Source organism: Ursus americanus, chromosome 14 (genome assembly GCF_024610735.1).
Source record: "Ursus americanus isolate L20-20 chromosome 14, mUrsAme1.1.p, whole genome shotgun sequence".
NCBI lineage: Eukaryota > Metazoa > Chordata > Mammalia > Carnivora > Ursidae > Ursus > Ursus americanus.
In genome coordinates this window covers 58,516,455-58,543,989 of record NC_142140.1, presented here as the reverse complement: position 1 = coordinate 58,543,989, position 27,535 = coordinate 58,516,455, and the positions used below count along the sequence as shown (strand labels likewise).

General features: G+C 58.1%; 1 protein-coding gene across 3 annotated transcripts in view; it reads right to left on the bottom strand.

Annotated features, from left to right (window-relative positions):
• The window catches only part of GNG7 (G protein subunit gamma 7), a 120,845-nt gene that overhangs the window by 52,957 nt on the left and 40,353 nt on the right, over positions 1-27,535 (bottom strand). For 2 of the 3 annotated variants that reach the window (XM_087867421.1, XM_045800099.2), the window contains exon 3: positions 11,141-11,317. The exons of the other annotated variant lie outside the window; for it this stretch is intronic. The gene's annotated coding sequence lies outside the window, so the exon portion shown is untranslated. The remainder of the gene's footprint in view (positions 1-11,140; positions 11,318-27,535) is intronic. 3 annotated transcript variants of the gene reach the window in all.

The following is a 27,535-nucleotide window of genomic DNA, read 5'->3' as shown; positions in this document are numbered from 1 at the left end:
GGCGCTACTGGCACCGAGGAGTGGTGGTCTGGGACGCTGCTCAGACCTCCCCCCAGCACCCAGGATCCCACCAGAGAATGACCTGGCCCCGTGTCCACAGTGCAGGGGTGGAGCAGGGGGGGAGCGACCCTGCCTTAAGCTTCAAGTAGCAACATCCAAGATGTCTGGGCAGCAAGGCTCAGAGCTGAGCTAAGGTGTCCACCCGGCGGGGGGAGGCCTGGCCACACCCTGCTTTGGGGATCAGGGTTCATGTCCTCACCAGCCTCTGCTTCCTGCACTCTGAAGCAAGAAACCACAGGAGCCAGGGACTGCCAGACACCTGGTGAAGGGGACGCCGGCAAGGCCTCATCCCACAGACATGTTCACAGTGCTGTGGCATGCGTGGGGCACAGGGAACAGACCCGACCCCTCCTTGTAAAGTTCACAGTCCCATAAGGAAGTGTGTGATCCCGCAAACACAGAATCAGAAACCAGGACGCCAGGTTTGAAGGAAAAGTGCAGAAAGTCACGAATGCATGTACAGGGGTCCTGATTTCCCTCAGGGAGGGTCAGGAAGTGGCTTTGAAAAAGAGAAGGCTGCTTAGGAGCTGCAGGGGGCGGGGAAGGGGGGGACATATTAATCCACAAACCCGCCGATGCATTCTCACTTTTTGGACTTGCACTGAGAAGGGGGGGTGTCTGTGGCCCAGCTGGGGGTGGGGGGCGGTTCTCCAGGGCTCTGGACATTATGAAGTGGCTGCCCCCCCGCCCCCCGCTCATAAGTGACCAGACATGACACGGGATCATCGGCGCGATCATCATCTCTCCAATTTTGCAGGGGCCCAGAGAAAGGAGGCGCTGGGGCTGAGCCCTGCACTGTCTCTGGGCAGCAGTGTCCACAGCATCCCACACCAGGCCCAGGGCCCGCCACGGGGAGGCCTGCCTTCTGCCGCGCCAGGGCCACCCACCGGCCTGCTCAGACTGCCTGCGGTTGGCCAGACTCTTCCCCTCAGCTCCCCGACATCCTTTTTGCTTTTAATTTCTATTTTAAATTTTTTTTCTTTACATTTTGAAATCATCATAGATTCAGAGGTTGCAAAAAAACCTATAGTGGAGCTCTGGCCCAGCCTCCCCCAAAGCTGATGACTTGCGCATAGTTAATACCCTAACCGAACAAATGTTCAGAAAGATGACGTTGGTACAGTGCACAGAGTTTATGCGACGATCTGTGTGCGTCTCTCTGGGCAACTTGCGCACACGCGTAGGTTCACGTCCCCCCACCGTCACGACGCCCTCCTGCTGTCCCAGCAGCCCCCCTCCTCCTCAATGCTAGCCCTTCCCCACCGCACTGACCCCGCGTCCACAGTCCTCAGCAGGACACAGCAAGCCGGGTTCCACGGCCACCTGGGGTGTGTCCCGGGAGCGCTCAGTTGGTTTAACACGCGAGGTGGGTCAACGGGGCACATTGTGCCAACAGGACAATGGACAAAGCCCCCGGATGCAGCAAAGACTGGACAAATCTCTACACCCCCCGTCACAAAAACACTCCTCAAACAGGACAGAAGGGAACTTCTGCAACCTGATGGAGGGCCTCCACGGAAGCCACAGCCACGCTTGTACCCATGACGAAAGCCTGCAGACCCAGGGAGGGCAGGGGTGCCCGTTGCTCAGTGTCATGCTGGGCGTCCCAGCCAGGGTGGCTGGGCCAGGAGGTGACATAAGAGGCGTCCAGATGGGAGAGGAAGCCAGAGAACCACGTCTGCACTGCACACGACGCTATCTGGTGCGGCAGGGGCAAAAACTCACAGCGGCCACACGGCATGCAACAGGCTGCCTGGGAACCTCGCGGGCATGCAGGGCGCTGCCTTTCCCCAGTGTGGCGGGGGTGTGGGAGGAGCTGCCGGGTGACGGGAGTCCTGCTGAGCCACGCCTGGCCTTTGTGTCCCCATCAGCTAGAAGGGCATCAGATTGAACAGTTGCGCGGAGATCATGCCATGTGGGCTCTCTGCACGGGGACAGGTAGTAGACCTCACAAAGCACGTCAAGAGTTGTTGTTTTTTGCCTTTTTTTTTTAAGTCAGCAGCTGCCCAGGGCGGTCAAAGGGCCTGTTCCTCCGCTGGGAACAGGGTGGGGACAGAGGACGGCTAGAGCCGGACGCCAGCCCTGTGGGAACGTCGTCCCATCTGGGGCTGTATTTCTTCTCCATCCTCCTCTGACCTTCGCTCCAAACTGCCTGCTGACGTATTGGTCGTGTCGTGGGAACCCCAAACTTGGGGTCTAGTGCTCTGGGAAGCCGGCAGCCCCCGCAGACTGGGGCAGCCGGTCACCCCCCAGACTCCCCAGCGGGCGTCTTTCCCTCCAGGCGCCCTTGGCTTCACGGTACCATTCTTCTGCCTGGTTGCTTCTCTGTGATCCTGAGGCCCATGCTGTTCCCTGGGCCGGCCGACTCCCGGGTCCTCTTCCTTGCGGCTCCTCAGTCTTGGGCCTGTTCTTGACCTTCCCGCACCGTTCCCACCTCTACTTCTCGAACTGCTCCTTCCTCCCGGGACTAGGCCGTGGATCTGGCAGCCCTGGGCCCTGTGCCGTGGCTGTACAATGTTTGTGTCATTTAAAACATCACTGCACACGCACTGCCCTGGGGACCAACCTTGAGCCCATGACGCTCAGGGAGGGAACCAGACACAGAAGGTCACATGATGTGTGAGTCCACGCATGTGACAAGTCCAGAACAGGCTCCTCCACAGGCGGGAAGGGGGCTCGTGGGGGCCGGGGGCTGGGGAGGGGTGGTGTGGTGACCACTGATGGGGGCAGGGTGCCCTTTGGGGTGATGGAATGTTCTGGAATGAGATGGGGGTCATGGTTGTGAATTCTGCAAATATACTAAAAACTGTTGAATTCTACACTTAAAATGGGTGAAGTTTATAAGTGTAAATCTTATCTCACTAAGGTGTTAGAAAATAAATGACAGGCAACAACATTATCAAGAGGTTGGGCCCTTTATCTAAATGGATTTTTCGAGTGCATTGGTTTTTTATTTTTTTATTTATTATTTATTTATTTTTTTAAAAGATTTTATTTATTTATTTGACAGAGAGAGAGACAGCCAGCGAGAGAGGGAACACAGGCAGGGGGAGTGGGAGAGGAAGCAGCAGGCTCATAGCGGAGGAGCCTGATGTGGGGCTCGATCCCATAACGCCAGGATCACGCCCTGAGCCGAAGGCAGACGCCCAACCACTGTGCCACCCAGGCGCCCCTCGAGTGCATTGGTTTTTTAAATGCATCAGTAAAATAGAAAGATTAGAAGCGCTATGGAACAAACAAACCAGGGGACGAAGAGGAGGTCAGCGTTCAGTTTCACTCTGTCAAGCACATAATCACGTTCACGTATTTTATAGAAGAGGAAACAGGCTTAGCAATGTTGGCTATGCGAATTACATGCCAGTAGAGCCGTCCTGTCTGTCTGCATCCATCCATCCACCTGTCCTATCCGTCCATCCATCCACCTGTCCTGTCCGTCTGTATCCATCCGTCCACCCACCTGTCCTATCTGTCCATCCATCCACCAGTCCTGTCTGTCTGTATCTGTCCATCCACCCTTCCACCTCCCCCCCACACCATCCACAGACACACACGGAAGAGAATCAGCAGAACAGCAAGTAGAATCCAGGGCCTGCAAACCACGGCCCAACACTATTCTTATCCTTTGTAAATGTCAATACCTATTTATGTTTGCAAAGTTGACTGCAACGATAAGTACATAGCTCCTTGGCTTCCTGATGCTCCCGGTAACCTAGCAACCCTCGTCTGTCTGAGGACACGGGAGCATCCCGCACAGCATGCCTGCCTCACACACAAGCACTCCACACTCATAGAGCTTGTGGGAATGGATGACGCACAGGTTAGAAATAATCAAGGCTCCCCGCCATGCCTTTCCGGATTTGTGAGGAATACTCCTACGTGCCTCCACTATTTGCCAGCAAGCCTCCCCACCTCCACACTGCCCTGCTTTCTTTCCTGGGAGCTGCCGGCAACACACACGGGGTGTGGAGGGGGCACTCTGCGCACCCCGGGGCACGTTCAGGAGGCGGGCTGCCGCCCGGCACTCCCACACCACCCCATCTGGACGGCTTCAGGGCAGACCTCGCTCTACTGAAGCCCAGGCTGGCATTTAAGCCAGCCTTTATGCTTCTTTATGACTCTTGGGCTTTTCCTAGAACTCACCACCCCGAGACTGGGAGTCGCACGCCAAGCCCCCCGACTGAGCCAGCCCAGCTCCCCTGGACCCTGCCATTCTCGCTTCATCTCTCGTCCGTTTGTGCCTGAGCATTTAAAGCAAATCCAAACAGCGCGTGACTTCACCCGTACGTGCTTCAGTGTTGCTCCAGGCACTGAAGTCTCTGAATCCCCGTCGTGTAACCACAACGCCACTCTTGCACCCGAAGTTCACAAGAGTATTCTTGTCTACTCCCCAGTCTGTGAGCAAAGGGCCCTGATGGTCAAGAACGTCTTTTCCCAGCTCGTTTGTTCAAATCCGGAGGCAGCGAGGCCTGTGTGTTGCATTTGCTTGGCATGTTTCTTCGCTCCCACTTTCTGTCAATTATTAGTTAAAAAAAAAATAGTTCTGGTTTTCAGAATCCTTTTAGGCTTACAGAAAAATGGTGAGGATAGTGCAGTTTCCACAGACCCACCCCTCACCGCTCCTATTACAAACTCCCGGCATTACCGTGGTACGTTTGTCCCGATTACTGAGCCAACACTGACACATTACTAACTAAAACCCATACTTCCTTCGGATTTCCTTAGTATTTCCCCAATGTCCTTTTCTCCCGTAGGAGCCCACACAGGACTCCACTTTGCACACACGTGTGGCGATGGTTAGCTGTATGTGTCCACCGGAGTGCGTGTCTGAGGGACCCACCTGAGTCCGCGGCCCGGGGCACGCAGGCCGCCCGCCCCCGTGAGCGTGGGCCTCTCCAACCCACTGAGGGCCTGAACACAAGAGGTGGAGTCTGTGAGAACGTGCTCTCTGTCCGACTGTCCAGCTTACACCGGCCTTGTCCTGCATTTTGGACTTGGACTCAGACCAGGACTCGCTCCATCAGCCCTGCGGGGTTTCCAGCTGGCCAACTGCTATTCTCGGACTTTCTAAGCCTCCCTAATTGCCTGGGCCAATTCCTTATAAAAGCTCTATTGATCTGTATATCCTGTTGGTTCTGTTTCTCTGGAGAACTCAGATCATACAGCTATCGTGCCTCCTTAGGTCCCTCAAGTCTGAGAGAGTTTCTCAAATTTTCCTGGTTTTTCACGACCTGGGCAGTTTTGAGGAGGACTGGCTAGGAATTTTGTAGGAAGTCCCTCAATTAGGGTTTGTCTGATGCTTTTCTCACATGATTAGACTTGGGTGATGGACTCTGGGGAGGAAAACCACAGAGTGCTCTTTTCATCCCACTGTATGAAGAGTACATACTTCATGGACATGACATCAGAAGCACAGGAAACAAAAGAAAAAATAAATTGAACTTCATTAAAATTAGAAACTTTTTTTTTAGAGAGAGAGAGAGTGAGTGGAGGGGAGGGGCAGAGGGAGGAGAGAGAGAACCCTAAGCAGGCTCCATGTCCAGTGCAGAGCCTGATGCAGGGCTTGATCTCACAACCCTGAGATCATGACCTGAGCTGAAGTCAAGAGTCAGACACTTAATGGACTGTGCCATCCAGGCGCCCCAAATTTAAAAGTTTTGTGCATCAGAGGACATTTCCAATACGGCAAAAGGCAACCCAAAGAATGGGAGAAAATGTTTGCAAATCATATATCCAATAAGGGATTAGTATATAGAATACATAAAGAACTCCTACTATTACACGAGCAACAGTTTGATTAAAAACGAGCACCCAAATAGACGTTTCTCCAGAGAAGACCTACAAATAGCCAGGAAGCACATGAAGAGACACGCAACACCATTAATCATTAGAGAATGCAAGTCAAAACCACAGTGAGTTACCACTTCACAGCCATTAGGATGTCTATTATAAAAACAAAAAAGCAGTAACAGAAATAACAAGATTGGTGGAAAATATTATGAAAATATTATGAAGCTTCCTCAAAAAACTAAATATAAAATTACCATAGGGTCCAGAAATTCCACTTCTGGGTGGGTATATACCTAAAAGAATGGAAAGCAGGGACTTGAACATATCCTTGCACACCCGTGTTCACAGCAGCATCCTCCACAGCAGCCTAAAGGGGAGGCAGCCCAGGTGTCTGTCCACAGATAAAGGACACACCGTGTGGTCCGTCCACATGTTGGAACACGAGCCAGCCCTGGAAGGGAGCCTGACAGCGGCCACGATGTGGAGGGACCCCGAGGACACCGGGCTCAGCGAGAGCAGCCAGACCCAGAAGGACACATCCCGCAGGACCCCACTCCCAGGAGGTCCCCAGAGGAGTCCCGTCCACACAGACAGAGAGGAGCTGGTGGGAGCCAGGGCTGGGGCAGGGGCTGGGGAGTCCGTGCTTCCTGGGGACAGAGTCTCCGTGTGGGGAGATGGAACGTTCTGGAGACGGAGGGGGGGGTGGCTGCGGGACGGTATGAATGTGCTCAGCTGAGCTGTGCACTTAGAGACGGTTACGATGACAAATGTTACGCTGCATGTATTTTACATTTTACATATGTTGTTTAAAAGGCCAGGCTCTCTTTGGGCTTCATCGTCAGGGAAAGACTCAGGTACCACCCAGCTGTGCAGAGGCGTAGAACACCTCGGGTCTGCCTCTGTCTGGGTCTTGGGGGCTTCTCCGAGCATGGTAGCCATGGCCCCATTCTCACCCTAAGTGGCTTAGAACCCGGAGCTAAGGAGTCAACATAAAACGATCTGGGGAGCCTACTAGAAGCCAAGCCGCTGTGAAGGGCTATGCTCTCAAGCCGGGTCACGCAGGGCCACCTAGCTAAGGCTCAGGATGGCAGGTCTGGGCGCACCGGGTGCTGCTATACACCCACCTCTGCGTGGGGCCTGTGCCTGGGCAAGGCCTGTGAGAAAGTCGCAGGCGGGAAATGGGAGCGGTGAGAACAACAGGAGCACCGGCCTGTACGTAGCACAGACTCTCGCCAGGCCTTCGACTTAGCTTTTCCGTAAGTTCTCCAATTTAATGCTCACAACTGCTCCGTGCCATAGATGGCTCTTAGTCTACCCCCCAAACACGCCCATCATCCCTTTGTATGAACGGGGAAGCTGAGATGCAGGAAAACCAAGAAACTAGCCTAAGAATCATCATGACAATTTGTGGCCAGCGCTGGACTGGACGGTTGTCCACCCCGCCCACACCGTCGGTGCGGGTTAAATCTGGGGAACGGGGTTTGCCGTGGGAGATTTCCGTTTCCCCGCACCCATATTGTTACATGTATTCATAGACACATCCACAGCGGGGGCGAGATTCGACTCTCAGGGAGGCGACAACGGTGTTACTCTTCGAGCGCGTCCGGCGCCGGGGGTACAGGTACGTGAACAGACACATGGCATCCCTGAGCCCTTCACCTCCCGCGGGTCTCCCGTGCACAGAATCTTTTTCTCAGCTTTTTGCTTTCCGGGACCTCACTTCTCACCAGTCGTGAGCAGCCTCCAATGGTCGACAGCTGAGTTTAGAAGGGCCACACGAACACGGGGCATCTAGAGGCACGATGCGCTCCCACCCGCGGCCAGCTGTGTGTTTTCTGATGAACGCTCAGAAGAAGAAAGTCCCCGAAGGGGGTGGTCACGAGAAAGAGAAACAAGGCTGAGAAAGCACGGCCTTACACCGAGCCAGTATCGCTTCTGTATTCTTTCCTTGCAGTGAAGGGGAAAAAACTCGAAGCTGAACTAAAAGGTCACATCACCTCCAGCTGGAAAGATATCTAGTTTCTAGAAACATCTCCAAAAATGGGAAGCTGGGTTTCCAGCGTAGTTTCCACTGGGTGTGGGTGAGGAAGGGGCTGTAGGGAGGGAGGGGACACTGCAGGAAGTGGGGTGCCTTGCTGGGCCGGGAAGACCCAGGCCGCGGGGCTCTGCGGCTGGCCGGGTGTGTGGTGGAGCGTGCCCTCCAGGCGTACCTGTGGTGCAGAACACCACGTGGCACCTTGCTGGACGGCCGCCAGCCCGCCTGCTGTCCCAGGCTGACCTCAGAGAGCACTGCACTTTCCCTCGCTGACCTGGGGAATGTCTGTCCTCGTGAACATTCACGCTGAGATCTGAGGTTTCGATTACACCAAAATAAATACAGCAGTGGGCCCACCCTTTCCTCGATGAATCCAAATAAAGCAGGCTGATTTCTGGGAGCATCTCAAGGGTTTCCGGCGGAGAAAGTGTGTCCCTGCCGGCCTCCAGGATGCAGACGGTGGGAGCTGAGTGGACAGCCCCTGAGGCAGCCCCGCATGTAGCTGTTCCATCTCCCAGGGGTCCCAAAGTCAGGGAAGCTTGGGCACCTCTCTGAACTCAGGTGAGGTCCGTAACACGTCACAGAAGGCAACATGGAAATCCTGGTATGAAGGGTCTGCCACCAATGAAGGGGGCTCCTGGGAGCCCCAAACAACAAGAAACTCCCTGCCTGAAAGACTCGGGACACAAGGACCCCCAGCGCTGAGTGGAAGTGGGAGCACCAGGCCTCACCTGCAGATCTCAGACCCCAAGGGCTAGGAACTTGCTAGAATGGGCTTCTCCCTGGGGCACTGTGGACATTTGGTGCTGGGTCATTCTTTGGGGTGGGACACACCAGGCAATGTGGGGGTTGGCAGCATTCCTGGCCCCCTTCTCGATGCCAGAAGCCCCCCAGTTGTGACGACCACAGACGTCCCAGATGCCACCTGTGTGCCCAGGGTGAGAGCCCTGGTCTGGAGCTCATGATACCTGAGCAAGCAACTGTCCTTTTTCAATCTGAGGAGCACATGCTGCATCTCCCGCAAGATTGATCAGGTGCTTCCACTCCCCAGCTTCGCAGTCCTGGGCAGGTCAGAGCCCTACGCTGCGCCTGCTCCCGGAGAGGCCCAAGCCACAGCCACGCTGGGCGAGGGACAAACGAGCAGACGGTGGCGAAGATGAGGCACGGTTTTGCAGGGACATGAGCAACAAACTGCCCTTCTCAGTCCGTGTCCCCTTGAGAAAGGCCCTGACTGGAAACACGTCGGCAAGAACCAGAGAGACGGGAGCAAGGCGGGGACTGAGCTGAACACAGCACCTGCTCTTGGGGGTTCCAGGGCTTCCAAAGCCGTCTTCTGCGCTCCAGAGCCTGTGGGTGGGGCTCACCCCTCAAGGAATGTTCCTGATGTATTTGGCAGGGGATCTGATTCACAGAAACTCGGGGGGCTGCCACCAGGGGTGGACCATCGCGTCCTGGGGGAGTGAAGATGACTGTCATCGTTGGCACGTGCAGTGGCACGGAATCTGGGGTTGCGAGCTGGGTTAAAAATAAAACATGAGGGGCGCCCGGGGGGCTCAGTGGGTTAAGCGTCTGCCTTCGGCTCAGGTCATGATCCCGGGGTCCTGGGATGGAGCCCCGCATCAGGCTCCCTGCTCAGCGGAGAGCCTACTTCTCCCTCTCCCTCTGCCGCTCCCCCTGCTTGTGCTCTCTTTCACTGTCTCTCTGTCAAATAAATAAATCTTAAAAAAAAAATAAAAATAAAATAAAAATAAAAAATAAAAAAATACCCCCCCAAAACCAAACATGAGACAAATTTTGTACACAGAGCGGGGTCTGACTCCCACCCACCATTTGCGACTGCAGGGGCGGGGTCTGTGCCCAGAGTCAGACAGGCGGCGTGGACCGCAGCTCCCCCATCCAGCCCCATTGCAGGAACCCTCGTGGGGAAGAGCCTTGCAGGGTGTGACCAGTGTCCCTGCTCTCACTACTTGCGATAACATGGCCCTCTATGCCAGCCATCTGCTTCCATGTGCAGGTGAAGGAAAAGCAGACTGTCCCATCCCGGGAGGGAAAGCCCCTGGAAGTCGGACTCACGGAGCAGGGCCGGCTCACCATAGCCCACAGGTTCTGCCTTACCTCAATGTTAATCTTTTAAAAGCCTTAATCAGAGGAGCACTCTTCCAGCAGCTGAGAGCACGCGCTCTGGGGCCAGCGGGTCGGGACCCTGAGTCCCGGCTGCTCATGGGCGTGGGATCTGGGCCAACAGAATCCAAACGGATTTCCTGGCTTCTCACCTATAAGACAAGGTGAGCAGTGGCAAGAGCTCCTGGATCCGTTATTCCAGTGACTCGTAAAGGTTCTGGTCCCAGGACCCATTTCTACCATTCAAGACGATCGAGGCTCTGTGTGTGATACCACCACGCCAGCCGCAGACACACGAGCATGTGCGCCCGCCCGTCTGCCGCCCCTGCTCCGCCACCCGCTCTCTGGGGCAGGGACTGGAGGCCTCTTCCTCGCCGCGTCCCCACCGCTGGACAGCAGCAGAGGCCCCTGCAGCCGGGCAGCCGACCGTACCAACCTGGTACAAGATTCTGTCCAGGAAGAGAAAGGGTGCTGGGAAGCCCCATGGCCCTAGCGCTCCCTCCTGGAGCTGCAGAGGGAGGAAGCCTGCTGAGCCCTGAGATACGCCAGGCTTCTGACCCGGGCTTACACGTCCCACGCCCTGGCTTTGCTCCACCGGCGCCCCATACTCTCTGAAGCAGACGCTGCCTCCCTTCTGCAGGGGGGGAAGCTGTCTGTAAGGGCTCCAGGCTCCGCCAGCCCCCCCCCCCGAGCCAGCAGAGCGGGTGAGCGGGCAGACGTGGGGACACCCTGGGCTGGGGCCTGGGACAGCTGAGCGGGAGCCACTAGCAATCGTAACAGCATGTGCTGCCTCCAGCGGTATTCTGGGAATCCAAATTAATCCCAGACACCGGGCTGCGAGGCAGAAGCAGAAGATGATCTCGGTCCGGGCAGCAGGCCACCCGTGTCCTCCTTTTTCCTCGATCAAAACTGCCTTTTATAGCCAGCCCGATGCTGAACAACTGGGAGGGCTTAAGGGCAAGAGAAGCCGGAGCCAGAAGTGCAGGGCACGCAGGGAGTGACTAAATCAAGGCTGGAGCCCAGACCGGGTACAGCGGAGCCGAGAGGCTGAGGGTCCAGGGCGTCTGCAGGGGTGAAGGCACAAGGCCTGAGGGAGCGTCCTGCCATGCGCTCCGGGAGGGTCGGTGCGCTACCCACCTTCCTCACTTCCCAAGAGGGAGATGCGGTGCACCAAGGGCAGAGCTGAGGTTCTCAGGCGCACCTGTGTTCTCCCCATTCCGCGGGGCTGGAGGGGGCTGGTGGTGGCTCTCTAGGCTGCAAATGCCGGACAGTCCCGGGCTCAGAAATGCAAACTCAGGGCCATGTTCCCGGAGCCTGGAGCGGAGACAGAACAAAACCGGGCAGGGTTCAGGCTCGCCGGCGATGATGGAATCCGGAGCCCAGCTACCTGGGGAGCGGGAGCGGGCGAGGCGGTCAGGAGCAGCAGCAGAGTTCGGGAGGATGATGTAAGCGTGCTCGTCTTCACTGGGCAGAGTTCTGAGCTCTTCGCAGGGCGCCGGGCCGGGAGGGAGTCCAGTTTGTCTTGCCTGATCTAGTTCACAGGTGCGCGAACTGAACCCAGCAGTCGGGGGCCCCTCTGTTTTAAGCGGCTGCAAGTTTACGGCCCCGTGCCTCCGAGCCGTGGTGCGGACACCTTTCCCCACGCCCCCCATATCGCACCCGAGGGGTACCCCACATTCAGGGACAAAGTGTGGTCTGTCAGGATGCTTTCCGCAGAGGGGCACAGGACAACAGGGGGAAGAGAACAGCCGCGGTGGGTCCCTGCCCCCCAGAAACAGCAGGCCCCAGGGTCCCAGGAGAGCAGCCGAAGTCTGGTACAGCTACGGAAATGCAAACCCTCCGCGCAGCCTGATGGTTCCTGCAGCTGCTGGAACAAATCGCACTGATCCCGTGACTTAGAACAGCGCACACTGATTCCTACAGCTCTGAAGGCCAGAGGTCAACCAGTGTCGCTGGGCTGAGGTCCAGGTGTGGCGGGCCGAGCTCCCCCGCAGGCTCCAGGGAGGGCTCTTCCTGCGTCCTCCAGCTCCTGGCGCCAGGCGCCCCGTGGCTTGTGGCCGCGTCCCTGGTCTCTGCCTGTGGTCACATGATCTCCCCATGTGTCAAATCTCCTTCTGCCTTTGTCTTACAAGGACACTTTATGATTGCACCCGGAAAATCCCTCCATTTCAAAAGACTTAATTTAGTCACACCTGCAAAACCGTGGTCCTATCAGGGGCCACATTCCCAGGTTCCAGGGATTTAGGACCTGCTATCTCTGGGGGCCTTTCTTCTCTGAGCACAAAGTCTTCCTAGGGCACGTGTGTGTGCACAGGAAGAGCTCCCCTGCCCGGCAGCCAGGTGCACCTGTGTCAGGAGTGGGGAGGGCAGCTGGGGATGTCCGGGGGCAAAGAAGGGAAGGCCCCGTCTGGCCGGTGAGGAAGCCCACCGCTCAACGGCACTGCGACAGTGATCGCTGCCCCACGCTCTCAATGTCCTGAGGGCCCACGTGTCCTCTGTGTTAAAAACAGTCAAACAGTAGCAATATTTTTTAAAATGAAGTTGGGAAATAAAGTCCCCATGGAGTCAGGTTCCCATGGGGGCTCGGCCTGGCCCTGGGGACCCCACCGGCAGTGCCCCCTTCCTGTCACACTGACACGGCAGTGCCATCGCTGGCTGCAGGGGAGCTGACCTGGAGTGGTGTGCAACCACCAAACACACGCGATGGGCTTTCTGGGGAGCAGCCCCGGGGTCAGCGAAACGCAGAGCCGCAGCCGACAGCAGCGCAACCAGCTCCTTCCTGGCCGGCAGCCAGAGAGCACCCAGAAAGCCCGAGGGGGTCTGCGACACCTCCTGGAGGAGGCTCACAGCTCAGATGGCATTTGAGAAAAAAGGTCAGGCAGAGCCTGCTGGCTGCCTCTATGACAGAGCAAACCACACGGAGTCGGCCGCAGGTGGCGAGGAGGTGGGGCTGAGAAAGGAGGAGGAAAACCGAAACAAGAGAGTAATATGATTCAGCACAGGCCCCGCCCACACACGAGCTGCCCCGTGAGAAACAGAAACCCGGACACTGTGCAAGGCAAGGCTCGAAGGCTGGAACGGCAGACGGGGCCGGGCAGGCTTTCTGCACACACACACGCGCGCACACGCACGCACACGCACACACGGAGCATGGAGATCCCGGCGGAGGCGCGCGGATGGGCCAGCACTGAGCGTACAGCACGAGAAGCTCCCCAGTGACGCAGGTTTGTCCGAGACAGGCAGTGGCTCAGGTGTCCCCGGATGCAGGCACACCCGTGCTGTCCCGAGGCGGAGACCCTGGCAGGGCTCCCCTCGCTTCCACCTGCTATCCCGGCCCAGGTGCTCCAGGCCTCCTCCAGCATCTGCTGCTCCTGCAGAGAGCCATGGGGGCGAGCCCCACAGTCTCTCCTGGGGTGAGCGAAAATGCAGCACTTGGTGGCCCTGGCCGCCCAGGTCTGCGGTGTGCCGGCACCCTCTCGGCCAGCACCAAGGCCGCCGTCAGATGCCCGCAGGCCTGTGAACGCGGTGAAATCCACATGCCCGACCTAAAGCCACACCTCTTTCTGCCTACTTAGAATTTTAGAAAATTTTTATTTGTATTTTAAGAAGGCTCCATGCTGGGTGGAGATCAAGACCTGAGCCGAGATCAAGAGTTAGATGCTAACAGCCACCCAGGCGCCCCTGCCTACGTTGTTAAAAAATTCAGGTAAGAGTCGCATGAAATAAAATGAATCGTTTTAAAGGGAACATTTCAGTAGCACCGAGTGTATTCGCAGCTGTGCACCCACCACCTCTACCATTCCAGAACATTCCATCGCCCCAAAAGGAAACCCTGTCCCCATCGGCTGTCAGCCCGCCCCGGCCCCCACGAGCCCCCTTCCCGTCTGTGGACAGGCCTGTTCTGGACGTGTCACACACGTGGACTCACACCCCGTGGGGCCTTCTGTGTCTGGTTCCCTCCCTGAGTGTCATGGGCTCGGGGTCCGCCCCCGGGGCAGCGCGTGTGGGCGCCTTCCTGTTCCTGGCTGAGAGACCTGCCCGTGTGTGGCAACACCTTCACCGTCTCCACCTTCTGGCTCCTGTGAATCGTGCTGCTGGGAACACGTGTGTGTGCATCCTTATTTGACCATCTCTGCAGCTCTTCTGGGGACCTTCCTAGGACTGGACCTGCAGGGCCAGCGGGCTCCCTCTGCAGCTCTGCTGTCCCTCCACGGCCCAGAGCAGGCCTCGTGACTGGCCCCACGTGCACCTGGCGTCCCAGCAGCACAATCGCGCGGTGTGCAGGCGTGCATGCGTCTGCGTCTGACGGACATCTGCACGCCCTCAGGTGACAGGCACTGCGGATCCTGCACGACGGCCATGAGACTCGGGCGCGAGACCAGAGGGACGCCCGAAACCCAGCCATTGAGGGAACTGGGTTGCAAAACATCGAAACGAATGCAGAAAATCCACGATGAGTGAGATGCTGACATTTAAAAGCAAAACAGGACCGGTGACCAGGCCGTGAGAACCAGGCTGGAGCCCGGACCATGAGGAAAACCTGCGTGCCCGACCCTGTCTGCGCTTCATTCACGATTTGAAATTTGGTTCATCGCGGGCTTTCGCACTGACTTTGAATTATTAATGGAAATAACAAATAGTGTTCTGTTAAAATGTTCTACTTTCACATAAAATCAAATTCAAACAAGCTGGAATGAGTCAGTTAACGTTATCACAAGTTTTTTCTTTTATGTTAAATTGCTGTTTCTCTTGATCCCTGAGGTTCTCGGTGTGGCCTCAGGCTGTGCCCGTAGGGTGAGTGCCCACTGGCCGCACCCGGCCCCAGCCCAGGACCAGGAAGGGGCCGGCACAACCCGGAAGGCCCTACAGGAAATGAGGCGGTGTCTGTTGGTCCCGAGGCAGAGGGGAGTGGGTGGGGGCAGGCGCGTTATTTTTCTCAGCCCCCGTTTCCCTGTCGACAACACAGGGGTCATGACAAAGCCTCCGCTGCTGGTGGGGTCGGTTTTCAGGGAATACCAGTCTCTGTCTCAGCCTTAGGGCCCTTAGGACCAACTTGCCAAAGAAGTGGGCTTAGGGCAGGTGGCCCCCCAAACACGTGCAGCAGGATGCACGTGCTGTCCCTCTGGACACGTGTGGAGGGGAGGGGAGGAGGCCACCGGCCCGTCTACAACTCGGCAGAGTCCCCTCGGGGAGCTTCCCGCCACCTGCCACAGAGGAGGCTTCAAGGAAGCAGGTCAGCCCTTTCTCAGAAAATGATCTGCTCTGCCGAAGGCACCAGCGGGCACGTCCCTCAGTCCCGCCTGGCCCAGGGCCGAGCCCAGTCAGCGCGCCAACCAGGTCTGTGTCCGCTCCCATACCCTGCCCTCTCCCCATCCTTGGCCTGGGTGGGATTCCTGCCCCCAGACAGCAAGCAGGAGGCGCCACCAGTGCTCCTCTCCAGTGTGGGGCCCAGAGGGGTGTTACGGGTTAAACTGTGTCCCCACCCCAAATTCACGTGTTGACATCCTAGTGCCCAGCAGGTCAGAACAGGAAATTATTTGGAAATGGGGTGGTCGCAGGAGTACTTAGTTCAGGTGAGGTCACACTGGAGTAGGGTGGACCCTAAAGCAATGACGGGTGTCCTTATAAAAAGGGGACATGTGCACCCAGAGAGGGAGAAGCCCCGCGATGATGGGGCAGAGATGGGGGTGACGCTTCTATGGGCCAAGGCACACCGAGATTACCAGTGACACACACCGCTCCCCGTGAAGCTGGGGGGCCTGGGACAGGTTTTCAGCAGGAACCCACACTAGGACCCCTTGTTCTCGGACTTCTGGCTCCGGAGCCGGTAGAAGATACATTTCCCTCGTTTCAGCATCTAGGTTATGGCAGTTTGGTACAGCCACCCTGGGAGACCGAGACACGGGGCTAATACCCTAGAAGGTCTGACGGGAGCCAGCAGTGTTTGGGTCTCCACCCCAAACCCTCGGACACTCCCCTGGTTGGATCAAGAGGACGACACCTCAGGAAGTGTACCTGGCAAGGGGCCCGGCCCCAGGAGTGGCTCAGGTGGCCTAAGAAACGCGGCAAAGACCAGCCTTAACTTTTGCAAGATGCTGGCCCATTTCAGGAGGGACGAAAGCACATTGGGGGCACATTTCTCCCAGGACAGCTGGGTTTCTGGGGCGCCCGGGGTGCGCACACCTGTTTCCCGTGCGCTCAGTGAGACTCTCATTCCCAAAAGGCAGCAGAGGGCAGACACTCAAAACCAGAGCCAGGCAGCAGCTGGCCCAAGATATCCCTGGCCCTGGTGGCATTTCATGCTGGTGTGAAAGCAATGCAGGGCGGGTTCCCTTTCCCCGCTGGCCCCCCTGCTGCTGAGCCCCGGCCACCCCGCCCAGACCCTTAGGGAGCCACTCCGTCCAGTGATCTGGCCCCTGGCGAGAGCCTCGACAATGCAGTGGGAGATGATGACTGGGAATCGGGATCACGCACGTCTCTGCACAGACTGACTCAAGGGGACAGGAATTCCGCCGGAGGGTGTCTAGACTGCGGTGTTTCTGGGATGCAGGAACCCGGAGCCAGAAGCACTAGCCCGTGGGGTGGGCTGTGCTGCCACCTGGCGGCCACGGCTGCACAGCCCCACAGCGCGTCAGGTGACGCGGGCGTGGAGATCCAGGCCCCCATGGGGCCGGTGTATGAAGAGGGAGGCCGTGCAAAGCCTGCATTTATTTGTGGCAGGGTGAGACCCCTGACCCCCAGGACACTGCACTCTGTGACCACCAGTCTCCTGAGGTCCCGGGATGCTGCACACATTTAACTACACACACTCAGTGGGGGTGACTCACAGACGCTCGTTTATATGGTGTGACTCCTTGGGGTTTATTCTGTGTCTAGGATGAGCAGGGACTGACTTGATTTCTTTTCCCGAAATAAGGAATGCAGGGTCTCCCCATCCTGGCACTGTTGACATGGGGGTGGGTTACTCTTTTTGGGGTGTCCTGGGCACTGTGGGGGGCTGAGCATCCCTGGCCGGCACCCCTGGATGCCAGGAGCAGCCCAGTCGTGACAACCACAGATGCCTCCACATGTGGCCCTGTGGTCCCTGGGCACAGTCATCCTGGGTCAGAAACTCTGCACAGGTTTTTTTGGTTTTGTTTTTGTTTTTTTATTGGAACCAAATGTCCCTTCTTGGAAGCAGAAACTATCCAGGCAGCCCCTGTCCTCCCACCTGGGAGGAGCCCCCTGTCAGGGCTGGGTGGTGTTGGCAGAGCACGGGAATGAGGGCTGGAGGAAACCCCACCTGCTTGGCCACGGGGCAAGGCACGGCCCGGGCAGAGGCCACTGTGCCTGGGACGGGAACATAGGCACTCGATAGGTCCATGGGCCCAGGGTGTGGAGGCGGTTCTGTCCCAGGAGGGACATCCCACCAGGAGGGCTCACCTGTTGCCCCAAAATTCTGCTTCTGGATTTTGTTTTAAAGGTCCTTAAGTAGGACCCTCCCCCTCCCCGGCTTCTCCTGGAGCAGGAGCACATGGGAACTTTGGCTGGCAGGTAGCACGTTTGGCTTTGTGGCCCCTCCGTCCACACAACAATATGGAAGATTATATTCGAGAACTGCATCTGTGTAAAGGTGAATATAAACCAGGCTGGGTTCGTTATTAAACATTCACTAGTATGTTAGTCACTTTTTGTTCACTGATTTTATTATTTTTTTAAAGATTTTATTTACTTAAGAGCAAGAGAGAGAGTGGGGGAGGTGCAGAGGGAGAAGAAGACTCCCCACTGAGCAGGGAGCCCAATGTGGGGCTCCATCCCAGGTCCCGGAGATCATGACCTGAGCCGAAGGCAGACGCTTAACCGGACAAGCCACACAGGTGCCCCTTGTTCACTTATTTTAAAAGAAGTTAAAATCAACACATTTTGGTGGGCCATGGACCACATCTGTGGGCCCTGGGTGTGGGGCCTCCCCTCCCGCCCAGGCTGGGTCTGGACGTGCCCAGCTCCCGGGTGTCTGCTTTGAAGCCTGGGCCCAGCCTGGGGCGCTCCTGCCCCCAGAGGACGTGGGTGACATCTGTGGACATCCGTGGCTGTTCCTGGTGTCGAGGGGGCAGGGCCAGTGATGCTGCTGAACCCCCTACCAGTACCCAGGACGCCCCCCAGAGAGTGAACAAGCTGCCCTGTAGTGCTGAGACCCTGGGCTATGCCAGTTAACTCCGACTGCAGAGCTGGGGGGTGTGCTCTGCTGCTGAGCTAAGAAGACTCCCACCAAGATGACAGATGCAGACAGAAGGCTGCAGCCACGCTGACTTCTAAAGCAGCAGCACAAGAGACCACCTGCGGAGCCCCGTCCCCCCCACCCCGGGCACAGGCCCAGGGCTTCAGGGGCAGGGAACCACACCTGGGAGCCAGCCCAGAGCTGGGGAGATCCAGGGAGGTGGGGAGGAGGTCTGCACTGCACACAAGCCTGGTCACAGGGCACCAGGTGGAATCCTGGGGACCCCGCACAAGGTTCTGTTTGTTAAAATGCACATAATATGAAAGCTACCATTCTAACTGTTCAATTCAGTGGCATCTGTGCAACCCACACCTCTATCTAGTTCCAGAACATTCCATCCCCTCAAAAGGAAACTCACCCCATCAGCTGTCACTCCCCACCCCCTCCCCAGCCCCCGGCCCCCACGAGCCCCCTTCCCGTCCGTGCAGGAGCCTGTTCTGGACGTGTCACACATGTGGACGCACACGCTGTGGGGCCTTCTGTGTCTGGTTCCCTCCCTGAGTGTCGTGGGCTCGGGATCTGTCCCCGGGGCAGTGTGTATGGGGGCCTCACTCCTGCTTGCAGCTGAAGGATGTGCCCGCGTGTGGGGGACACTGGGGTCGTTCCCACCTCAGGGCTATTGTGAAGTGTGCTGCTGTTTGCACGCCTGTTTTCCATTCCTTTGGGTGTGGACCCAGGACTGGAAATTCTGGGTCACCTGGTAACCCGTGTTTACCTGCAAACCGTCCTCCACGGCGGCCACCCCTCTTGCGTGGCGCATTAGTGCGCTGCCAAGGTGCGCCGCTCGTTTTCCAGCAGCACAAGCATCCGCGCCTGCCACGGGCGTGACCTTGTGGAGACTCTCGAGAAATGGGTGCCTCCTGCCCCCCCACACCCTTACTCCTGAATGTGGTTACACCCGGCCTGGTAGCAGCAAGGCCCACCACGCATCCCGGGCAGACGCGGCAGGGCCACCACGTCCGCTCCCTGTGGGTCCCCGTCCCCCGGCACCGGCAAGGCCCTGCTGACGTTCTTCGCTGCGAGGCTGCCAGCGCGGGCTCAGGGGCTGACCTGAGTTGACAGAACGTGACAGGAGTGTTCTTGGGGCGAAGAACCGTGAGCAGACCCCCACACTGAGGAAAGGGAGCTGGAGAGAGCACAGGGCTGGGGGCTGCGGGCCTGGCTCTGAGCCTCAGTTCCCCCACTGTTGTCACAGGATAAGCCCAGCCTGCCCTGCTGGCCGTGAGGGGCGCTGTCAGAGACCACGGAAGGTGCTGGCAGGTGAGATCCTCTCACAGGTGGGCCACCCAACATGGAGCACTGCGAACCGACCACATGCTACAACCCGATATGCAGGGAGGCAGGGTTCTGTCCCCAGCGCGGCGGCCATGGAGGTCAGCTATTCCCTGAGCAGCACCCCAGCCCCCACTCCTTCAGCGTCCCCAGTTGCGACAACCACACACATCACCGAACGTGGCCCCGCGTCCCCCAGGGAGCCCCTCTGCATTAAGGGATCCCATCGACCCCCAAAGGACTTTTCGTTCCCTAGTCATCTGACACAAATTCTAAAGTTTGAAAGCTTGCCTCCAACACGACTCAATGTCTCCATGTGGTGGGATCACGATGGGTCTCTGTAGGAACCCCTCTGACTCAGAGGCGGACAAACCATGGCTCAGGGAGGCGGGGGGGGGGTGTCCTTGTAAATAAAGTTTTATTGGCGCACGGCCCATTCATTGACAAGGGTACAACTGAGTAGTCTTGAGAGAGTCTGGCCCACAAAGCCGAAAACATTCACCAAGTCTGGCCCTTTATGGGGAAGGTTCGCGACCCCTGGTCTAGGCAACGCTAAATAGGTTGCACGTCTACACAGGGCAGGGACACACGCACACAAATCCTCACGGAAAACAGAGATCGTCTCACTTGGTGGCACTGGGGCAGTTCTGAAGGACGGGTGCAGTGGGGAGAGGGAGGTGGGGTTCCAAGATGAGCCGGAGAAAAGAGGTCTGGCTGAAAATGCACCTCGGAGCAAAGACCCTAAAGGGGAGAGGCAGGAGTGGGATATTTGGAGGGAAGGTGGCCCACGGGGCAGCTCCTGCAAATGTGTGGGAGGGGAGGGGGTGGCGAGCGAGGCCAAAGAGGCTGACAGGCCAAGTGGCCACTTTGAGGCGTCTGGCTCTAGTCTTCAAGAGATTGGGAGGGGGCACACTGCCAGGGAAGTCACGTGACCTGACGAAGCTTCTGGGGCTGCTTCTGCCTGCTGTTGAGCTGGCCTTTCTTTCCTGCACGTGACACAGCCCTGACTCAGCCAGCCTAGATGGTGGCCGGGAAGGGGGACCTACCGCTCCTTCTGGACACTGGGGCAGATTCGCAGGAGCTGAACTCTCGGCCTGTCCCAGCCCCACCCGGAGCTTGCTGGAAAGGGCGCCCTCCCCCCAGGCTCCCTCCGGGTGTAGGCGAGCTTCCTGGAAGCCCCAGGCACACAGCCACAGAGGCCATGGCCACGCCACAGCCTGCTGACAACCTGCCAGCCCACTGCCAGCAGGACCTTCGGCGGCCATGGGAGGGCCCTGAGGAAGTGTCACAGGTGTCTGCACCATGCCCCCCACCCCACTCCTGCAGAGGACAGCTTCTCCCGGCTCAACCAGGCTCCCCGCTCACCCGGGCTCCCGGCTCACGCAGGCGGCACAGGAGCTCTGGCCCATACCAGAACAGGAGGCATTCCTGTGAACAGCCAGTGAACCCGTGTCCCCGTGACTCCCCACCCACCACAGAGCAGAGGGGGCCCCGCCAATATCCTGGCATCATCCCGTGACATCGGGGACCAGACTCACAGAATCTCGGGGCTAGCGGGAGGCCAGACACAGCACTGGGCTGGGGCGTTCTCTGGGGGGCATCCTGGGTGCTGTGGGGGCTGAGCAGCACCTGTGGCCCCACCCCTCGGTGCCAGGAGCACTCCCAGTTGTGGCGACCACAGATGTCCCTACATGGCCCCGTGTCTTGCAGGCAGAACCAGCCCCGCTGAGACCCCCTGCCTCGGTCCAATGATAGAAACGACTTTGGAAGCCGCCGGTCAGACTTCAGGGCCCTGTGTCGGCACCGGAAGTGCTTGAGCAGCAGGGCGAGGGGCTGTGCAGGTCCCGGTTCCCGGGCTGGAGTGTGCGAAGCTCTCTGCGCAGACACTATTTCTGGCTGCCCGATCCCTGGAAGGCACAGTTCCCAGCCCTTGTGCTTCCCACCAAGAACCAGCAGCAGACCCTGGGTCCCGCAGCCTTCCTGGCATGGCTGCTTGGCGGCTCCACGTGTCCCCGGGCCCGTTCCCAGCAGGTGCTGTACCCTGAGGGCATGGCTCCCTGCCCTCCCCTTGTCAAAGAGCCTGGACGAGGGGTGGCTCTCACCTGGGCTGACTGTTCCCAGGGGACATCTGTGGTTGTCGCACTGGGGGTGCTCCGGACATCGAGGGGGTGGGGGTCGGGGATGCCGCGCAGCCCCCACAGTGTCCAGCATGGCCCTGAACATCCACAGTGCTGAGAGGAGACTCCCTGCATTAAGTATTGATGAAAAATTGAGTCTGATCCCTGCTACACTTGACACCAGAGCAAGACAGTAGACACCAGAGGTCAGAGGGTACAAACCAGGGTGAGCCTGGCGTCTCTCCCCCAACTCAGGTCATGTATTCCACCTGCATACCAGGAACATCCTGACTGGGAAGGGGAGAGAAGGTTCAAGCCTACGGCGGCCAGGCAGAGGCTTCCGGGAGACCAGGCCTGCCTGGGGGACAGCGCTTGGCTGACACCAACCCCGGGTCTCTGTGACAGAGTGCGGGGTGAAGCCGAGCTCCAGTGTCCCCTTTGAGAACCACTGGCCTGGCCCAGGAACTGGGCTCCTCCAGGGAGGCTGAGCTGACCCACCATACTGCGTGGCACTTGCCCCTGCGGCCCCGACTCTGCTCTGCTGGGAGCCTTGGCCCATCAACCCAATCAAAAGCACGGGACCAGCCCCGACGGAGGGCCATCCCCAGGGCACCTGGCCGTGAGCCTCATGACTGTCCCCACCCTGCAACACCAGGCTCACTCCACTTCTGCCTCCAATGCTCCTCCCCATCCCTGGCGGGTCTACCTGGATGTCCTTCCTCAGAGACCTTCCTGGATCCCCAGCACCCCCACCCGTCACCCACACCTTTCCCAGGTCTAGCAACCATGACTGTCTCTGGTACATGACTGGCGTTGTGTCAGGACTTGCTAACTTGCGTGGCCTGTGGTTCCCTCTTCCGCCACCCAGCTCCTCCTGCAGGGACACCGGGTTCCAGGGCGGACGCCCCCCACCCTCCCCTGACCGCAGCCACAGCCCTCAACCACACTTCTTTCGTTCTGTCCCATGTGTGTTTGTTTTTGTCCCATGTTTTTAAATGACATTTTCATCTGGAATAATTTGGGATTTACAGAAAAGTTGCAAAGACAGTAGAGAGAGTTTCGTCCACCCCCCACCCAGTGCCCATCAGGGAGCATCTTCCCTCCCAGGGCGTGTTTGTCATAGCTGGTAAGGCGAAGCGGCCGCGCTTGACGCGGATGCCCCTGGATTTCCCCCAGGACCCCACACCGGACATGGCCATCCTGCTCCGTGGTCTCTCCCCGTCTGGCCTAGGCTCTGGGGTGCCCCTTGCCGCTTTCCCTCCAAATCTGCTTGTTTTGAAAACACGGTTACTTCTTGTTTAAAAAAAGTCACTTGGTATTTATTATTCTTATTGCTAAATGAATTAATAAATATTTAAATCACTTCTCAGTTTTGAGTCTAGTGACTTCTGATATAAAACCTGCAAAAGACAAAAGCTTTTTGGAATCGTCAGGACCAGAGAGTCCTGAGGGGCTGGGGCAGAGAACCACGCGCTGCCCCAGGGACGGACCCCGAGCCCATGACGTTCGGGGAGGGAACGAGACACAGAAGGCCACATGGTGTGTGAGTCCATGTGTGTGACACGTCCAGAACAGGCTCCTCCATGGATGGGAAGGGGGCTCGTGGGGGCCGGGGACTGGGGGAGGGGGAGGACTGCTGATGGGGGCAGGATTCCCCTTTGGGGTGATGGAATGTTCTGGAATGAGATAATGAAATGGTTGCACAATCATGTAAATGTACTAAAACCCACGGAATTGTACACCTTAAAACGGTGAACCGAGAGGCGAGCGGATTATATCTCAACAAAGTTGTTACAAAAACATTCTTTTTCAACCGGTGGAATTAAGAAAACAGAGCTAACAGGCCTGGACTTTGGCTCCGGACGCCGCCCTGCTTCAACTGCACAGGCCAGGTCTCGCCCTCGCTGCCCCGCCCTGCGATCCCGCCACAGACACAGTTATGGCCCTCCCCCTCCCCCGACCCCAACACCCCAGAGCAGGACCCACCCCAAGGGGCCGCTCAGCTGCAAGATCAACACAATTCACAGAAGGGGAAAAGTCCAAATCATTTTCCATCCAAGCAAATTAGAGAGCTCTCAGGCAGGAATGCAACACTTTCAAGCCACTAAAAGTAAAGGAAAAGGGGCGCCAGGACGGCTCAGTCAGGAGAGCGTGCGACTCTTGATCTTGGGGTTGTGAGTTCGAGCCCCATGTTGGGCGCAGAGGTTGCTTAAAAATAAAAATCTTTTTAAAAAAATAAATAAAAGCAAAAGCAAGATTTCAAGGGGATGTCCCAGGTGTCGGAAGGCTCCCAGGCCCTTGGTGCCGGCCACCTCAGGCGCCCTGGGGGCTTCCTCGCGCCACTGGCACCCCTGGCTGGGAAGCCGGCACGGGGCACACAACCCACCTGCAGGGTGGAGACCGCGGGCCGCACTCAGGCTGTTCTGTGACCCTGGGCAACCTCTCCCAGCCATTTCCACCTTCCTTTATAAAAGGGGTTAAGGGTGGGGGTGAAGGCTCCCCTCCTGGCAGGACTTCCCAAAGCTCAGACCACAGCTCGGCTAAGGGACTCTCACACAGAGGCCCATCTGTGCCCATCTGGGCCTCCTCCTGGGGGAGACCCGTCCCCCCTTCCCTCCTGCACAGCCTCCCTGATGGAGGACTGAGTTCACCCCCCACCTCCCATGGTGGGTTGAAGAGAGTGTCCCCTCCCCAGTTCATGTCCACAAGAACCTCAGAAGGTGACTGACAGGAACTGAGTCGTGTCCCCCAGATTCCTATGTCGAAGCCCGAACCCCCAGTGGGACTGTACTTGGAGACGGGGCCTTTAAAGAGGTGATTAATTTAAATGAGGTCACAAAGGTGGCCCTAGTCCAGTATGACCATGTCCTTGCAGGAAGAGCAGGGTGGGACACAGACACGCACAGAGGGACGACTGGGTGAGGAGACGGGGAGGGACAGTGTCTGCACGCCCAGGACAGCCGCCTCGGCAGACCCCCGGATCTCAGACCTCCCACCTCCACACCCTGAGAACACACCCGCTGTCTACACTGCCCCGTCCATGGTGCTTTGTCAAAGCAGCCGGAGCAGGCTCTGCAGTGACCTTCTCAGAAAAAGGGAGGGTCTCTGCGGGTGTAACTGGTTATGTTAAAACGAGACTGCGCAGGATTAGGGTGGGCCCTGAGCCAGGCACTGGTGTCCTTATCAGAAGAGGAGAGACACACACGGAGAGGCCGAGGCTGCCCAGATGCAGCCACAAGCCACTGGGTGCTGGGCCCCAGGAGCTGGAGGGGGCAGGAAGGACCCTCCCCTGGAGCCTGGGGAGGGAGCGTGGCCCCATCACACCTCGACCTCATACTTCTGACCCCAGAATGTGGGAGAAAGAAATCCTGTGGTTCTCAGCCCCCTGGTTTGTAGTCTTGTTACAGCGACCCCAGGACACTCGCCCGTGCCTCTCTGGTCTCCCCGCCCCCACCCTGACTGCTTACAGAGCCGCCAGCTCAACCCACCCTGCACGCCAGAAGCCACCCTGAGGATCTGAAGGGGACCACCGCACACCCTCGTCCTCCGAAGCACTCCCCCTGCCCTCAGGTGAATGCCCCATGGTGCGTTTTGCAGACTGCCTTTCTTCCTTTTTTAAAAAAAATATTGTGATGGGCTCTATTAGTCCATTCTGGCTGCTGTCACAGAACAGCACAGACAGGGCACCCTAAGCCACAGACATTACTTCTCAGGATTCGGGAGGCGGGAAGTCTGAGATCATGGGGCCGCAGGGTCGGTCCCTGGTGGGGGGGGATGTGTTTCCTCGCAGGTGGCCCCCTCCTCGCTGTGTCTGGGACAGAGCGGCCCTGATCTCTCTCTTACCTTACCAGGACGCTGATCCCACCATGGGGGTCCCACCCTCGTGACCTCGCCTAACACCGATCCCCTCCCAAACCAGCCCATTGGTAAGGGCTTCTACAGAGGAATTTGGGGGACACACACATCAGGCCCCTAACAAGGGGGCACATTACCATTATTAAGCACCCGCTTTGGAGAGGCCCGGGCCTGGGCGCCGATGGGTGGGCCCTCCGAGGCTCTGCAGCACTGGGCCAGTGAGCTTCCCTGGAGCCCCGCCCACACAGGCCTGGCCACCTGACAGCCCCTCCCACCCTCCCTCTGAGCCCCGCCTTTCAGTGGCTTCAGGTTTGTGCTTCTGACAGGTGCCCGACTCCACCCTGCAAGAATTAAGGGTCAGAAATGGTGCCTGGGAGGCGGGGCATGACCAGGGAAAGACCCAGAAACCGGTACTGGTTGCTTCCAGGCAGGGAGGCCAAGAGCACAGGGCGAGGGAGAGGTCATTCTCGTCCTACACCATTTGCACCTTGGGAACCTTCATCCCATGGCATCTTTCTTTGTGCAAAAAGTCCATTTTTCTTCCTAGGGGTGTGTGGGTCCAAGCGAGGGTGGGTGAGGGAGAAGCGATATCTTGGATTCTGCAGTTCAGACTGGGCTCCCCTGTGTCCTGAGGGGCAGACAGGTGACCTCCAGGCTGGGGTGAGGTGTCAAAGCAGGACAAAAGGTATTTTATCCCCCAAAGAAGTGAAAGCAGGGACTCGAACAGGTATTTGCACCCCCGTGTTCACAGCAGCACAATTCACAACAGCCAAAAAAAAAAGGTGGGAACAGCTCAAGCGTCCACTGACGGAGGAATGAACGTAATATGGTTGTCCACACGCTGGAACACAATCCAGCCTTAGAAAGGAGGGACCCTGACACCTGCCACGACGTGGACGGACTCTGAGGACGCCGGGCTCAGCAAGAGCAGCCAGACCCAGAAGGACACATCCCGCAGGACCCCACTCCCGGGAGGTCCCCAGAGGCGTCCCGTCCACACAGACAGAGAGGTGCTGGTGGGAGCCAGGGCTGGGGCAGGGGGTGGGGAGTCCGTGCTTCCTGGGGACAGAGTCTCCGTGTGGGGAGATGGAATGTTCTGGAGATGGGGGGGCTGCAGGACGGGGTGAGTGTGCTTCATGCCGCGGAGCTGTGCACTTGAAGACGGTTAAGATCATGAATTTTATGTGTAATTTTACCACGAAAGAAAGAAAGAAAGAAGACCCTCCAGACGCTCAGGAGGCCATCTCTGTCCTGGTTTCCCCACGTGTGGCACAACACAGCCTGTGCATAGACACAGTGGCCCCGGCGGCCTCGATCTCTGCTGGGCTCCCTCCAGGAGGCGGTGGAGCAAGTTGGTCTTCTGGGAAGCATGCAGAGACCAGCTCGGCCAACCTTCCTGTAAGTGCCAGGAAGGGGAACGCAGGTGGGGGGCCAGGAAACCCGGCCCCTCCGGCCCGGCCCCGCCATGGCCCAGGTGTTCACTGGGCGTGGAGAGGTCTGCTCCGTGGGCCGGGCCATTCCTGCCCAGGGAACAGGAAAACAAGGTTGGCTCGGGACACAGACTACTGCCCAGCTGGGGTCCTTTCTGGTGGATGCAGGCTGGGACCGCAGAGGGTGGACTCTGTTACTTTCCCAGGGGCGCAGCTCTAGGCCAGGGGGCACGGTCTGTCCACGTGGTTCTGCCCCTTCTTTCTCATCCATCAGAGAGAAGAGCACCGGGATAGGAGCAGGGGTCCAGGGCTCGCCACCCACCTGCCGAAGGGCCTGGGGCTTCTCTGTCAGTCCCACCGTTTCCATGGATACCAGAGAAGCCGGATGAACTCGAGGGTCTTTGGGAAGGAGGGAGGCGGAGCCCAAAGAGGAAGGGCCCGGGAAGGGTGACCTCCAATGACCACAGGCTAAGGAACGTGCTGCCTGTTTATCCAGAGCCCTGGCCGTGCCCAGAGCTGGGCAGCTGCTTACCTCATCGACTCCCTGCAATGGCCCTGGGCGTCAGGGCGGTTGTTACCCCAGTTTCACCAAAGGGAAACT